Here is a 15,037-nt window from a genome sequence, read left to right on the forward strand (position 1 = left end):
AGTTAACATGAGAGTAAGCCCTACTGAGTAAACATGGATGAGGTTAAGCTGTAAGTATGAAGAATTTGTGTATATTTGATCTGTTCCCCTTGAAAATATACATGAATGCAGGATCTTAGTTTTTCCTGGATCACCAGTTCTGAGTGTTTTGCAGGAACACAAGCAGAATTTCACACATGCAGACAAAAATGCCTTAATATGACAGAAACTTGCAGCTCTCCACCTGCATTTGTCACAGCCTATGTGAAATAGATGCGGGAAAATCCCTACAAGATGTTTGCCGTCAGCACATTCCTCGTGGGCAAGCAAAAGCCTACCTAATTCACACTTTCCATAGCGATCTTAGAACTGAGACACAGCTATCCTTCGAAATTCAAACTTCTCTGAATTTTGCAATGCAGTTCTCCAGTCAAATAATGTGTACAAGAATGGACATACTAGGGTAACTTATGCATAAACATGCATATATTTGTGAAATTAGCATACAAAATGTATTATATTGAAGTGGTTTGCAAAAATGTGTACATTGGGGAAAACTGCATATTAAAATGTGCATATTAGGAAAAATTGGTGTCAAAATGTTGGTGAATTTTCATGAGGGCTTTGCCATAACAGTTTGCAAACTTGAAACAAAACAACACACACACACACTGTGCAGAACAGAACTTAAGATTGGGAAACTGAGACACCAAAATTGACAGTCGCCCATCCCAACGAGTGAGTGAGAGTGTGAGAGTGAGAATGGAGCATGGGAAGAACTGTACCGTCTGTTCTGTGTTATGGATGGCAGCCACAGATAAATATTGTCTAGCTTCCTAGGAAGGGGACACTGGGAGGACAGAAGGAAAAAGAATAGATTTATTTCTCAGGGTTCCAGCCTGCCATAACATTTTCTGCATTCCCTGACCTCAGCTGCCAGTCACTGGCTTTTGGCCTGGAAAGCAGAGAGGAGAGCTGCTGAAATCTGTCTGATAAAAGATGCCAACTACAAATGGAGGGAAGCTCTCCAGTCTCCGAGTAGAACCCGGCTCTTTGCCAGCCTGAAGCCCAGAGCAGCCAAAGACAGAGAGAAGGCGGGAGATAAAGCAAAACAGAGTGGTGCTCCATCGCCAAGCTCATCTTTGGTTTCTTTCAAAACATTATAATCAAACACAACATTTGGGAAGGCCTTCAAGAACACACACACAGAGAGACAGTTTCTAACAATTATTTTATATGTGCAATTGTTTTAATTGTTTTTACATGTGTAACTATTTTATATATGTTTTTATTATATTGTAAATCACTTTGAGGTGCCTCATGGGAAGCAATTAATAGCTTACATTTATTTGTTAAATTTCTCAGCCACCTAATACTGACATTGAGCATAATAAATAAATGGGTTGGTGGCCTTTTGTGTGCAGCTGAGAGTGTGATTAGGAAGATGCACCAACATTGGAGATCTCCTCTGCCTTACCCTCATATGTTCACTCATGTGAGGAATTCATCTGAAGACATAATATAGAAACATAATTTTGATGTAGTTTTATTACATTTATTTCTCACCTTTCTTCCAAATTGCTCACGGCATCATTATTCTTAACATTGATTTATTTAATATTTGAGAGCTGCGCATCTTTTCTCTCGCACATGAGGCTACTGAGGAATGAAAGCAGGAGATATTTGAGTGTAGCCAGGACATGGGAAGGGAGAAAATGAACTGTTTTAAACCATGTCAGAAGTTTGAGTAAAGGGGGGGGGTGGATACATGCTGAGAGGGGAAAGTGGCCGCTTTGAAGAGCAACAGAGATTTGAATAAAGCACAGAAGAAGAGACACTGACAGGGAAAAGTGATTTAAAACAATGTCAGATGTTCGTGTAGAGTGAGCAGGGAGTGACAAGGAGGGGCGGAAGTGGCAGTTTAAAACAAGATTTGAGTACATTGAGAAGGGAGTTTGGGAAGGTTAGCTTTTTGTTATTTTTGTTTTATTTTTGTTATTTTTGTTATGTGTTAGCTTTTTGATATTCGCTTCTGTGTTGCAACCATCTCTGATATTTCTCCTTAAAACTAGTCAATTCATTTTTCCTTAAAAAAACAAAAGCAAAACTCCAGTGTCCCTCCATCCCTGAGTTACCCAAAACACTGCTGGAAAATGGGGTCTGTATGTGAAAAGGTAGGCGAACATGGTCAGAAGACTAGAAGAGAAGAGTGGCTTCAGAAATGGAGCTGGGAAGGTGAAAAATAAGCTTAATAGTTGCATGGGCTAGTAAGGGAAAGCTCTAGGGGGGAATGTCAGGGACGTTGGTGAGCAGAGCAAGCAAGAGAGCAGCCCTTAGTATTTTATGAATTTAATAAAAACATCTAATCGTTCACCTGAGACTCTCAGAGAAGCACAAAGAGGAAAGCCAAAAAAGACAGTAGAACAATATAAATATGAATGAGCATGTATACCCTAAGCACATACACACACATTCAAATATTAATGTCTAGAAACTTAGGAAAGGGAATTGCAATCTAAAGGACAGTATCAAACAACATGTTTTTATTTAGTTATCAATATCTCATTTTTAACACCAGCTCTCTAAATTTCATACAATACAATGGTACCTCAGGTTACATATGCTTCAAGTTACTGACTCCGCTAACCCAGAAATAGTACCTCGGGTTAAGAACTTTGCTTCAGGATGAGAACAGAAACTGCACGGCGGCGGCACAGTGGCAGTGGGAGGCCCCATTAGCTAAAGTAGTACCTCAGGTTAAGAGCAGTTTCAGGTTAAGAATGGACCTCCAGAACAAATTAAGTTCTTAACCCGAGGTACCATTGTAAAATATAACAACAAAAACACACTGAGCATTAACTATAACCAGAGCAGTCATACAAGTAGAGGTGGGTGGGAACCAACAGTTAAAAACAACAACAACAGATGGTCTATAAAAACAGCAGAATCAATTATAAAATGTCTTTTGGAATGAATAAAAAAAGGTTTTCAACACCCACCTAATAACAGGGAGGGAGGGAGTTTGTCAGATCTCCCCAGGGAAAGAGTTGCATATATTTAAAATACATATCCCCCACAACTGGCATTGGGGGAAATTAAAACAGTGTCTAGACTCAGCAGCCTCGCTCTGGTTGGAGAACCACTGAACTACAGCCAGTGATCAAGTTACAGGTAAGTAGCCGTGTTGGTCTGCTGTAGTCGAAACAAGATAAAAAAAAAATCCTTCCAGTAGCACCTTAGAGACCAACTAAGTTTGTTATTGGTATGAGCTTTTGTGTGCATGCACACTAAAACAGAAGCCACCAGACCCTTCTATATAGTGAGAGGGTGGGGAGGGGTATTACTCAGAAGGGTGGTGGGAATGGGTGATTGGCTGATAGGTGTGGTATCTGAAGGTGCTACTGGAAGGAATTTTGCTTTTCTTGTTTCAGCCAATGATCAAGTGGGCAGCAAAATGTGAAGAACCGAATTTAAGATTAGAAAATGAGAAACCAAAAGAACCAAAATTGACAAGTCCTTCTGTGCAAGTTAGTGAGACAAATTTACAACAAACAAATAAACAACAGATTTATTTACACAAATAAACCTTGTCAATCCCTAATTTCATTTTATACTGGACCTTATCCTCACAAGTTGTATTTCCTGATTTCTATGACACTAGCTCGGATTTGCACCAGTGCTATTTTTCTAGAAAAAAGAGATGACGCAGGAACTCACCGTGAACACCTGCCTCATTCCCTTAGAATGACAATGGCGCCCACCTGAGGGGTTCCGGCAAGTTTCGGCTGAAAAAAGGCCTTGCCTCACACTCTCCCTCAGATCCTCTTGACTGGTTTCTAACTACCTAGAATACTTTCACTAAAGCAACTCCTCCCCCAGCATTCCAGAAACCAGGCATCATTTTAATCATAATCATAATCCTATTCTGCCCGCCATCCGAGGATCAAGATAAAAACACAAAAAATACATAACTTCGTATCAAACAAAAGCAACACCCCAGCCCCTCAAATATTGGGGAGTGCCCAGCGCTGCCCAGGAATTCAAAGAAATCCAAAAATTCTTTGAATTTTATATGCATAGTGTAATTTGTGAATTTAGAGTGTGTCCATCTTCTCCCTTCACATTGATTTCCTCCTCATTCTTTCTCTGAGTTTAGTTATCACCACTTTGTGTGACTTTCAGAGCAAGCAAGCAGCCTTTAACTCATTGCAAAGGACTCGGGAAGAAAGTGAAGTGTGTGGGGGAGGAGTTTTCTTTATCAGATGTAAACTGGCTAAGAATATTCCATGTCAGCAGCCACATTAGGCCTGATCTCCATGGAAACAACTGCAGGAAACCTTGGACTAAGGGAGAAACACTAAGAAGCAGTCACAAAAAAAACCATGTGATTTGAGGCTCATATTCCAACAATTCTGTATTTTTAATATCCTACAACAGCTGTTGATGATTACCCAATCCTATATCCATGCATACCCTGGAATATACCACAAAGCTTTCCAGCTTGCCATTTGAGCATGCTATAACAGAATACTATTGCTGTCCCAATCTGAGGTTTCATTCTTCCCTTTAAAGAGGAATTTGTAGTCCTCATGGTTTTGAGGAAAAGGCTTAGAAATGTGTGGGCACAGATACATAGTTCAGGGACAAAGTTCTGATTTGCACACTGTTCAATAACCGTTGATATCTAATAGAGGAGAATATCTAGTTTGCAGAAAAATACAGCATGGAAAGAGCATGTACAAACGAGGAGAGATGTCTTATTTGGGTTTTGACTATTGATAATTCAAGAAGGTAGTCTATTTTAAGTTTTTTTGGGAGGGCGGGAATGTGAAAGGGAAAAGGGCATGCAAGTTTTGCTCGTGACACCAGAACCCCACGTCATCCAATGAACCTAAACAGTGGGAGATTCACGAGAGATATTAATTTTAACATGTACTTTTATTAGGTGTCATTGTTTTATAACAGTCTAAAATTGTTGATCTGATAGATAGACAGATCATGTTATTTTTAATGAACGTTTTAGATTGTACTTAATAAACCGCTAAGACGTTATCATTGATTAATTAATGTATACATTTAGTTACAGTAAATGTAGATAAATACACAGTATAGGTCTCTAGTCTTCAATTAATGTTTACAAAGAACGTGGCTCTCCCTAAGTGGAAGATATAATTTATTCAGCTATCATGTCTCTAATACTAGCCAAAGAGTACCATTTAGTTCTAGCACAGATTACCTAAGCACACTCTTCAGCACATGCTAGAATCCCCAAGGTCAACCAAGCACCATTGTGCCCTCTCTCGTTCCACGTCTAGATCCTTTTGATTTATCCATTAGCAAACACTTAAACAAAATAAAATTGTTAACTCCTCGCAGCAAACCTACACCTTCAGTAGTGCCATGTCATAAAAGCATCTGAAAAACCTTGCTGCATAGGTTCAATAGTCCAGCAATTCTAGCATCCTGCTTCCCACTGCAGTCAGCCAGATGGTGCAATCTTGCAGATATATAACTGATAACTAGATTTCCTGCAAGCTACACCCACTGGCAGGTTTCCAAAGCAGCAGTCCAAGAGCTACGTGGTTATCCTTCCCATCCACATTTATAAGGTCTGAGTGTATATCCCAGTTTAGCCCTGAAAAGTGTCTTCCTCCTTCTACATAGCAATAGTGATGGAAGGGCACTACTTGGTTTAGCTAAATTTCACAAAATGGAAATCCTGTTCAACAAACAAATAAACTCAATGATTCACGAATCTGTTTCATTAATGTAACACCTGACACTATTTGTACGCTGGAACGATGTATAACAAACCACAGACTCATCTCCTCTATGCTACCTTTGACCCTTGGCCAAGTCGCTGACACTTTGTAATTTGCATTTGTCTTATTCAGTTGCAGCCTGTGGAAGGAGCATGAGTAATAAAAGCTCCCTCACTAACAGGATTTCAATATGCATGCATGCATGTAGAAGACTTTTAATAAAAAGGCACTCCCACCCACCAACCTTTTCAAAAACAAACACTCCTATATAGCATGGAAGTGGAAGCAGCAGAGGACCCCAGTTCCATCCATCCCTGTCCTAAAGTCTTTCATGGGATATTTGAAGGTGTAAAGGTAAAGGGACCCCTGACCGTTAGGTCCAGTCATGGACAACTCTGGGATTGCGGTGCTCATCTCATTTTATTGTTCGAGGGAGCCGGCATACAGCTTCTGGGTCATGTGGCCAGCTTGAGTAAGCCACTTCTGGCGAACCAGAGCAGTGCACGGAAATGCCAATTACCTTCCCTTCGTGCTTTCAAACTGATAGGTTGGCAGGAGCAGGGACCGAGCAACTGGAGCTCACCCCGTTGTGGGGATTCGAACCGCCGACCTTCTGATCGGCAAGCCCTAGGCTCTGTGGTTTAACCCACAGCACCACCCGCTAAACACAAATGTTGATGGACCAGCCTTTGCAATCCCCCAACATTGGACGTGCTGGCTGGTCTGATGGGAGCTGGAGTCTCACAGGGGCAGCTTGCCTCTCCTACAGAGTGATAACATAAGACATTAAACTTGACAAATTTCCCTATTCCTTGCAGCTGTTGGAAGAACAAAGGCTTGGACTCCCTTGTGGGCACTGCAGAGGTGGGGAGAACCTGTGGACCTCTAGATGTTACTCAGCAGTAGTTGCCATCATCCCAGACCTAGTCGTTCATCCCCCCTGGGCTAGAGCAAGGTTGCAGTGTTGGAGAGGAGGAGCAGGAGGCTTGTGCCAGTGGGACTGAGTCCTTGGCAGGCACCCAGCCAAGCTGACTCTTGACCCCAGCCCTGTAGACACGCACAACAGCCATGGAATGCCAATGTGTTTGCGAAGGATTCTGGGTCAGTGTGGGTGGGTTCCCACGAGGCAAGACACAGTGATAAAAGCAAAAGCCTTTATTGAACTACATAACTGGGAAACAGAGGCAAAGCATTTCTGAAAGCCACTCCCACTCCCACCATGATTGGCTGTCTCCACTTCCAAGCTGCCAATCACGACTCAGAGTTCAAGGGCCAATGGCAGAAGCTAAAATCCTGAAATGTTCTGTGATTGGACAACATGTATCGAATCAGCACACAGGAGCTCAGAATCCTTAGTCCAGATTCAAGCTTAGGCAAATACAGAGCACTGAATACATAACACGCACTTGGCTCATAAGGGGAACTGGCTGTGCCTCTTGGACCTCAAACTTCCCAGAATGCACCAAACACTCCATTGCAGTGGCATATTGTAAGAGACATTAGGTAGTGGTGTTATCCAGGAAAATTCCTCATTCCTAAGCTTTAAAGGAGGAGGAGGAGAGTTTGGCACCTTTGGCCACATGGTGTTGCAGTGGAGAGTTTTGCATGTCGTTTCCCTGCCCATTCTAAGAAAGGAAAGTGCTTTCAGCTGAGTAAGATCCCAGGTTGACTCAGCATCTTTCAGTAGCTCAGCTCCCTTCTGTGTTTATATATATATTTTTTAAAAGTTAAAATAAAGGAGAGCTCCTGGGGGACAGCAAATTAGCAGCCAATCGTATGACATTGTTTGTCTTTCTTCTGACAGATGAGCAATCTTCTCTCCCCCCCCCACCTCCGCCAACACACACACACACACACTTTCTTTTAAAGTAAGAGTTGGCTGCACTTTCTTTTTAATGAGTTTCTGGAGTACAGCCCAATTCTGATCAAAGCCGCCAGCAAGAAAGAGAGAGGTGATGGGGAGATGGTGCTTTTCAAACGGAAGAAAAATGGCACCTTTTAATTAGTGAAGGGGATGCCGATAATGCGGATTGATCCTTTTGCTGCACCGTTTTGTGTTTTGTTTTTTTCCAGAGAGGACTCTGCTTTGCAAAATATGCCCTGAAACTTGTGGAGTTTGGCTGCTGCCCTCAGAGGAGGATGGATGATGCAAAGGGATTGTTTGTGAACAGAAGTGTCTTTCTTCCTGACATCTAAAGCAGTCGCTGGGGGGGGAAATTAAGAGAAGATTTGTGAATGATTCCCCCCCTCCATTTATTATATGCCACGCTAGTTACCGCCACCAATCTTAACATGGCGGCTGTTGCAGGAGGAGCGACAGCTTTGCAGTGGGTGGGAAGGGTTAACATGAAAAGGAGACAGGATGATACAAAATGAGGAAGCAGAGGAGAACTATCATGGGGAGAGAGAGGGAGGGAAAGAATTGTCAAATGCATACCAAACATTTAAAGCACGTGGCTCCCCCCCCCCCAAGAATCCTGGGAACTGTAGTTTGCTGAACTTGGCAGCATAGAGACCACCTGCTATCGTGGTTATACTGTGGTCATTACAGAGGAAGCAGGGAACAAGCAAGGGAACAAGTTTTGCTGGCTGTCAGATGGAGAGCATCTTAGCTTCCTCTGTCCTTTTCTCTTGCAACTGCGGAAGAACAGCCTGTTGGAGGAATCAGAAGGGTTGGCTATTTATCTCCGCCCCTGTAGAGTAAGAACTTTGACACAACTGTGGCTGGTTTCTGGGGAGAGGGGACACTATATATCTGGAGACCAAGATTTGTGATGGGTTGCCACTGATGGGTTGGCTCCAAAGGGAACAATGTCAATGGGAATTACCTCCTTGGGCTATAATGTGGGTAAGGGCATTCCTTCATGGTAATTGGTTGTGGTTGGGAGAGAGACAAGGAGACCATCTGTCATGGTACTTTAGTTGAGATTCCTGCTTTGCAGGGGGTTGGACTAGATGACACTTGGGGTCCCTTCCAACTCTACAATTCTATGAGACAAAGCGAGGGAGAGAGGAAGGGAAGGAGGGCCAGGGAGAGAATACCTGGTTTCCAAATAAAATGTGAATGCTGGAGAGCAGCTCATCATCATCATCATCATCATCATCATCATTTATTATTTCTACCCCACCCATCTGGCTGGGTTTCCCCATCCACTCTGGGCGGCTTCCAACAAAAATACATTAAAACATCAGTCATTAAAAACTTCCCTAAACAGGGCTGCTTTCAGATGCTCACCAATGAGATTTGGCAAGTGTGCTATTTTATATTGTTTTGATTGACTTATTTCACTTTTATTGCATCTTTCATTTATATGGATATGTTGTTCACTCTTTGAGGGGCCTAACTAATTAATAAACCAACAGTTTATTGATAAATTCAATTGTATTAATATTAATAACCGACAAACCATAATTGTAGTATAAATCACAGGTGTAGAAAGAAATTCCAGGGTTGGCTGGAATTTAAGAGGAAATGTTGCCTGCAGAATGGACTGCTCCTCATGTGCCCACCCAAAGCGTGTGCCTGGGTGGGTGGAACATAGGGAATGATGTGGAAACAGGATGGCTGGAAGCTTTGGAAGAATGAGCAGCAGATATAAACATGCCAGGCTGTGACAGGAACCGAGAGCATTGTAAACAGGAGGGAAAGAAAATTCCCCAGTGATCTGCTGCTATCACTCGGCGTCTGAAGAGAAGAGGCCCAGCAACAAACCCCTGCGGTATCAGCTGGCCCAAAGGAGACTGAGTGAAGCGTTCTTGGTTAACATAAATGTTGCTCAGAGGAGGGAGAAAACTGAACTGCCATGAAGAACTGTGGAAAACTCCATTTAGTGAACACACACAAACATATTTATCGGGAGTGTGGAAACTTTCTCAGTCTGAGGGCCGAAGCATCTTAGCAACCTTCTGAAGACCACATGCCAGAGGTAGGTGGAGTCTGAGGCAAAAGTGGTCCTTAATATAAATATTGGGTGGAATTCAATATAACAAGCATTCCCTCAGTGCAAAGATTTATCCTAGTGCAACTGAATGTTTCCCCCTTCTCTTCCCTTCTATGGGACCCTATAACTGTCCTAGGGGACACCCTCCAACCCTCTGGGAATATTTGGGGTTGTCATGGGACGGGCGGGAGAGGTTCCATTGCACACATTGAAATTTCCTCCCCCAATTTTATTGCCCTTTACCTTTGTACAGCGCGCGCATGCGCGCACGCGCACACACACACACCTCTCTGTCCTCCATCCCAGTGAAGCAGGAGGCACTGTCAGAGTTGATGAATACATTCCAGCCAAGCAAAAGCAATGAAAAACAACATGAAACAGGGGCAATAAAAGGTGTGACAGGGGCAGGGTGGATAACCAAGGGAGAGTCCCAGACGCAGAGTCTTAGAATGCTGTGATGGGTTCCTCAGCCTGAAGTTCTCCACGCTTGAGATAACAGTGACTAACAAAACACAGAAAGTTTTAAAGCATTAAAAAAAAAAACAGGCTTCCAACCTTCTTCAGGTACTCTGATGTGAATCAAAGGGTGCTGTAGTCAAGATGGAAGTTTTAAAATACTGAGGGCGGAATATCCAGAAATGTGGCATTTGATATCACTAGATATTATCCTCCAAGGTGAGGGAGGGTACATTGATGTCTCTTAAGAGAAGAGAAGAAGAAGATGCCATTTTTGCCATTTCATGTTTGCATCCCCCCCATGGCAGCTTTGCACCCTCTAAGAGGCTGCTTGATGATGATGATGATGATGTTTCCCCAGCCACTCTGGACGGCTCCCAACAGAATATTAAAAACACAATAAAACACCAAACATTAAAAACTTCCCTAAACAGGGCTGCCTTCAGATGTCTTCTAAAAGTCAAATAGATAGTTGTTTATTTCCTTGACATCTGATGGGAGGGCGTTCCACAGGGCAGGCGCCACTACCAAGAAGGCCCTCTGCCTGGTTCCCTGTAACCTCACTTCTCGCAGGGAGGGAACCACCAGAAGGCCCTTGGAGGAGGACCTCAGTGTCTGGGCTGAACGATGGGGGTGGAGACGCTCCTTCAGGTATACTGGGCTGAGGCTGTTTAGGGCTTTAAAGGTCAGCACCAACACTTTGAATTGTGCTTGGAAATGTACTGGGAGCCAATGTAGGCAATGACCCATCTAGTCCAGCATCCAGTTCTCACAGTGGCCAACTGGAAGTCTGCAACAAGGACCTGAATGCAACAACCCTCTTCCCACTTGTTATTCCCAGGAATTGGTATTCAGAGATTACTGCCTCCAACAGTGGAGACAGAACATAGCCATCCTAGCAAGTAGCCATTGATAGCTTTATGTTCCATGAATTTGTCTAGTCCTCTTTGAAAGTAATTCAAGTTGGCATCCATCATTCTGTTTTGGAGGGCCCTGCCATTCTCCGGAGCCAATTTCTCTGGGCTGCAGGAAGACAGTGATTCCACCACTCCTTCTACTAATGGAGGAACCCAATGGATTAAAGTAAAATAAAAACCTCCTTTGTGGGTGCCAGAGTACCAACTGGACTCCACTCTTAATTTTTAACCTCAAATAAAATGTCCTTTCTTTTTGTTAGTCAGTGTAGGAGTGAAAACATTGCATTATCTGATATTTTGCCTCTAATGAATTAGATGGAGAGCATCAGCTTGAAGTTTCCAGAGAAGCGAGATCAAAGCTGTTCAGCTCCCAGATCCACACCACCTCGGGGTGAAACAGCACAGCCAGTTTGTCAGGAATGCAAGTCAAGCAAGCAGCACCATTTACAAATTCTGAAAGCGCAAGAAACGAGAAGCGGCTACTGAACTGGATTACAAATTAGCTGAGGAAAAGGGCTCCAACAGTTCTAGGGAACAACAACAAAAAAGACTAAAAAAGATTTTGGCTGCTGAACTGAGAAGTATTGAAAGATCTCTATTAAGAAGGGGAAAGTATCCCGTACGTTTATCCTTGCAAGCAGTTTGGTTTGCATGCTCCATGCATGCTAAATAGGACTGGCTAACCATTAATATAAACCCCTCTCCTCCTGATATTACCACACATGTGGCTTCTATCAAAAGTGGGGATCATGTGAGAAGACATTGGTGTGAATTGGCACCACTTGTGGTCTAGGCGCCTTCACGGTACTATTTTCAGTGCCTTCTTAAAGGGTTTTTCTTTAGGCAAGGCTATCCAGCCATGTAGAATGTTGACATGGGTTTTAATTTGGTTTTTAGCTTATTGTTTATTTTATTTATTCTTTTTAATGCTTTCATGGAATCATAGAATTGAAGAGTTGAAGGGACCCACGGGTCATCTAGCCCAACCCCCTGCAATGCAGGGATCTCAGCTAAAGCATCCATGACAGATGGCCACCCAACCTCTGCTTAAAAACCTCCAAGGAAGGAGAGTCCACAACTTCCCAAGGGAGACCGTTCCACTGCTGAACAGCTCTTCCTGTCAGAAAGGTCTTCCTAAAGTTTAGCTGGAATCTCTTTTCTTGTAATTTGAATAATTTAATATTAGGTTATTGGTTTTTTTGTTTTTTTCTATTATGTATTCCGTGTTTTTCTATTATGATTTTATGCTGTAACTGCCCTGAGATTTGCGGGTATAGTAAACAAATTAAATTAATTAATTCATCATCATCATTCACTAGTTCAGATCCTGCACTCTGGAGCAGCAGAAGACATCATTGTTCCATGTTGAAATACTCTTGTGGCCACTTGGTATGAAAAGCTGGACCACCCTGTTTAGCCATTGGGTGGGCATCAAATGTTGCTGAGGCCCAGCAAGAAAGGTCTCGAGGGCTTACACTAAAGGATTCCTTTCTAAGTAAGTAAGTAAGTAAGTAAGTAAGTAAGTAAGTAAGAGAGCCGGAGCAGAATCAGTGCACAATCTGCCAAACCCAGCTCCTCCTCCACATCAAAGCTCTGGGCTAAGTTCTTTGAAGTTGTTTCCATTGTTTCGGAAAGAAGCAAAGCCAATATCTCGCAAGGTATTAACAGTAAGCTCACATTTTCCCTCTCTTGTCTCTGCTCTCAGTAAAACCTACATAATCCTTTTTCATGCAGGCTAGGAAACCCCCCAGCAAACAAGACCCACCATTTCTTAAATCCCAGCAGAACCATGCTCCGCCTGATTTCTAGTCACTCCTTGTACCATCACCCACTCCCAACCAATGAGGTGCAGGAGGAGGGGGAGGGGGAAGAGAATAAAAGGAGCAGTGTTTGCATGTCAAAAAGGGCTGTGTGTCAACTGGCAAATTAAAACGGAACTACCATAGCCTACTATCCAGTTTGTAGTTTTGCTGAGCAGCTGAGGGCAATGGAAGATCTATTAATAGACTCTGACACATAACTAATCAATTGAAGGACAAGAGACCGTGGATTAACCAAACTGCAGACAACAAGACAGCCTCCCTCAAACTGGTACCCATCATCTTTGACCATGTGGGCTGGCGCTGATGGGAGTTGTGGTCCAACGCACCTAGAGGGCACAAACTGGCAGAAAGATGCAGTAAGCAAAACAAGGCTGAAAGGATGAGAGATGTGAAAGCAGAATAGTGTGGACCTGCAGAGTGATGGGTTGAAAGCGCAGCTCTTTGGTTTCTTCACATGGGGTTGTCTATACTTTGAGAAACTAGGGCATCATTTCAAGGTTTTGATAAAGAAAAGACTGAGAAGCACAAGAAGGGTCAAAGGATATACTGGTATTCATGTTGATTCCAAAATCTAGTCCAAGGACCAGCAATACAGCCCTCTTGCCAGGGGTGCCAACTTGAATAAAATATTGCAGGGGGGGGAGAATATGGGGGGGGGGCTAGCATCACCCAGCATAATTGATCACAGGGCATGGTGCAGACACTCCATTTGAATAGCAACGCTCAACAACTTTGGAGGCATGTAGAATAATAATAATAATAATAATAATAATAATAATAATAATAATTATTATTATTATTATTATTAATACGCTGCCCATCTGGCTGGGTTTCCCCAGACACTCTGGATGGCTCCCAACAGAATATTAAAAACACAATAAAACATCAAACATTAAAAACTTCCCTAAACAGATGTCTTCTAAAAGTCAAATAGATAGTTGTTTATTTCTTTGACATCTGATGGGAGGCCTTTCCACAGGGAGGGCGCCACCACCGAGAAGGCCCTCTGCCTGGTTCCCTGTAACCTCACTTCTTGCAGTGAGTGAACCACCAGAAGGCCCTCGGTGCTGGACCTCAGCGTCCGGGCAGAACGATGGGGGTGGAGATGCTCCTTCAGGTATACTGGGCCAAGGCCATTTAGGGACACCTTGAGTTCCACGAGAGAAGAAAGGTGAAATATAAATGCATGAAAGTGTTCAAATTGTCCTAGGGAAACAGTGGATTCAAAGACTGTTTGCTGTGCTTATAACTTTATGTATACAGTATATATAAGCACAATATAGGAGAGAAGAACCAGAAGGCATGTAATGCATCAGCCTTTCTGAAACTGAGCAGACCTGTCTCTTCAGTGCCTGGAAGGAAGACCAGCTGGAAACATGGAGGCAGTCTGTTTGGACTGCAAACACAATGTGGTTTGCTGCAGCATCATGGTGACGTTGGGTCCCCAATGCACACCTGCCTCTGTGTTACTTGGCTGGGAAAGCAGCTGCTATCATAGACTCCTTTTATGGCAAACCACTCTCCCATCGCTTCTAGCCATTCTGAATGAGGTACAGTGGTACCTCTGGTTATGAACTTAATTCGTTCTGGAAGTCCATTCTTAGCCTGAGGTACCACTTTAGCTAATGGGGCCTCCGGATGCCACCGCGCTGCTGGTGCGCATTTTCTGTTCTCATCCTGAGGTAAAGTTCTCAACCCAAGCTACTGCTTTGGGTTAGCAGAGTCTGTAACCCGAAGTGTTTGTAACCCGAGGTACCACTGTATTGCTTTGAACCACTTTCTGGAAAGCCCTGAAACAAAAGAATGCTGGACATTGTAAGCTGCAGTTGTGGTTGACAAACACTCTGGTTTTCTTTACCTCCAGGTAAGTTTCTTCCGACACAGAGACATAAGCGTGATGCGCTTTGAGACTGGAAGAGGTGGCAGCAGTGAGCAGCAGTGAACTGTGGCAAAGGACAATGAGCTTTCCGAAGGACAATCGCATTCAGTGTATCAATGAATAATAGACCCATTTGCGCTGTCCCAAACACATGGCTTGGCTTTCTTCCGCATCTGTCAGACTGTGAACTCTTCTTCATATAGCAGCTCTGCTGGAACAGTGCAAAAATGTGTACACAGAACTGGATTAATTGTGGGCAAAAGCTACTAATTCCAAAAGC

The sequence above is a fragment of the Podarcis raffonei genome, chromosome 1, assembly GCF_027172205.1.
Source record: "Podarcis raffonei isolate rPodRaf1 chromosome 1, rPodRaf1.pri, whole genome shotgun sequence".
Taxonomy (NCBI): Eukaryota; Metazoa; Chordata; class Lepidosauria; order Squamata; family Lacertidae; genus Podarcis; species Podarcis raffonei.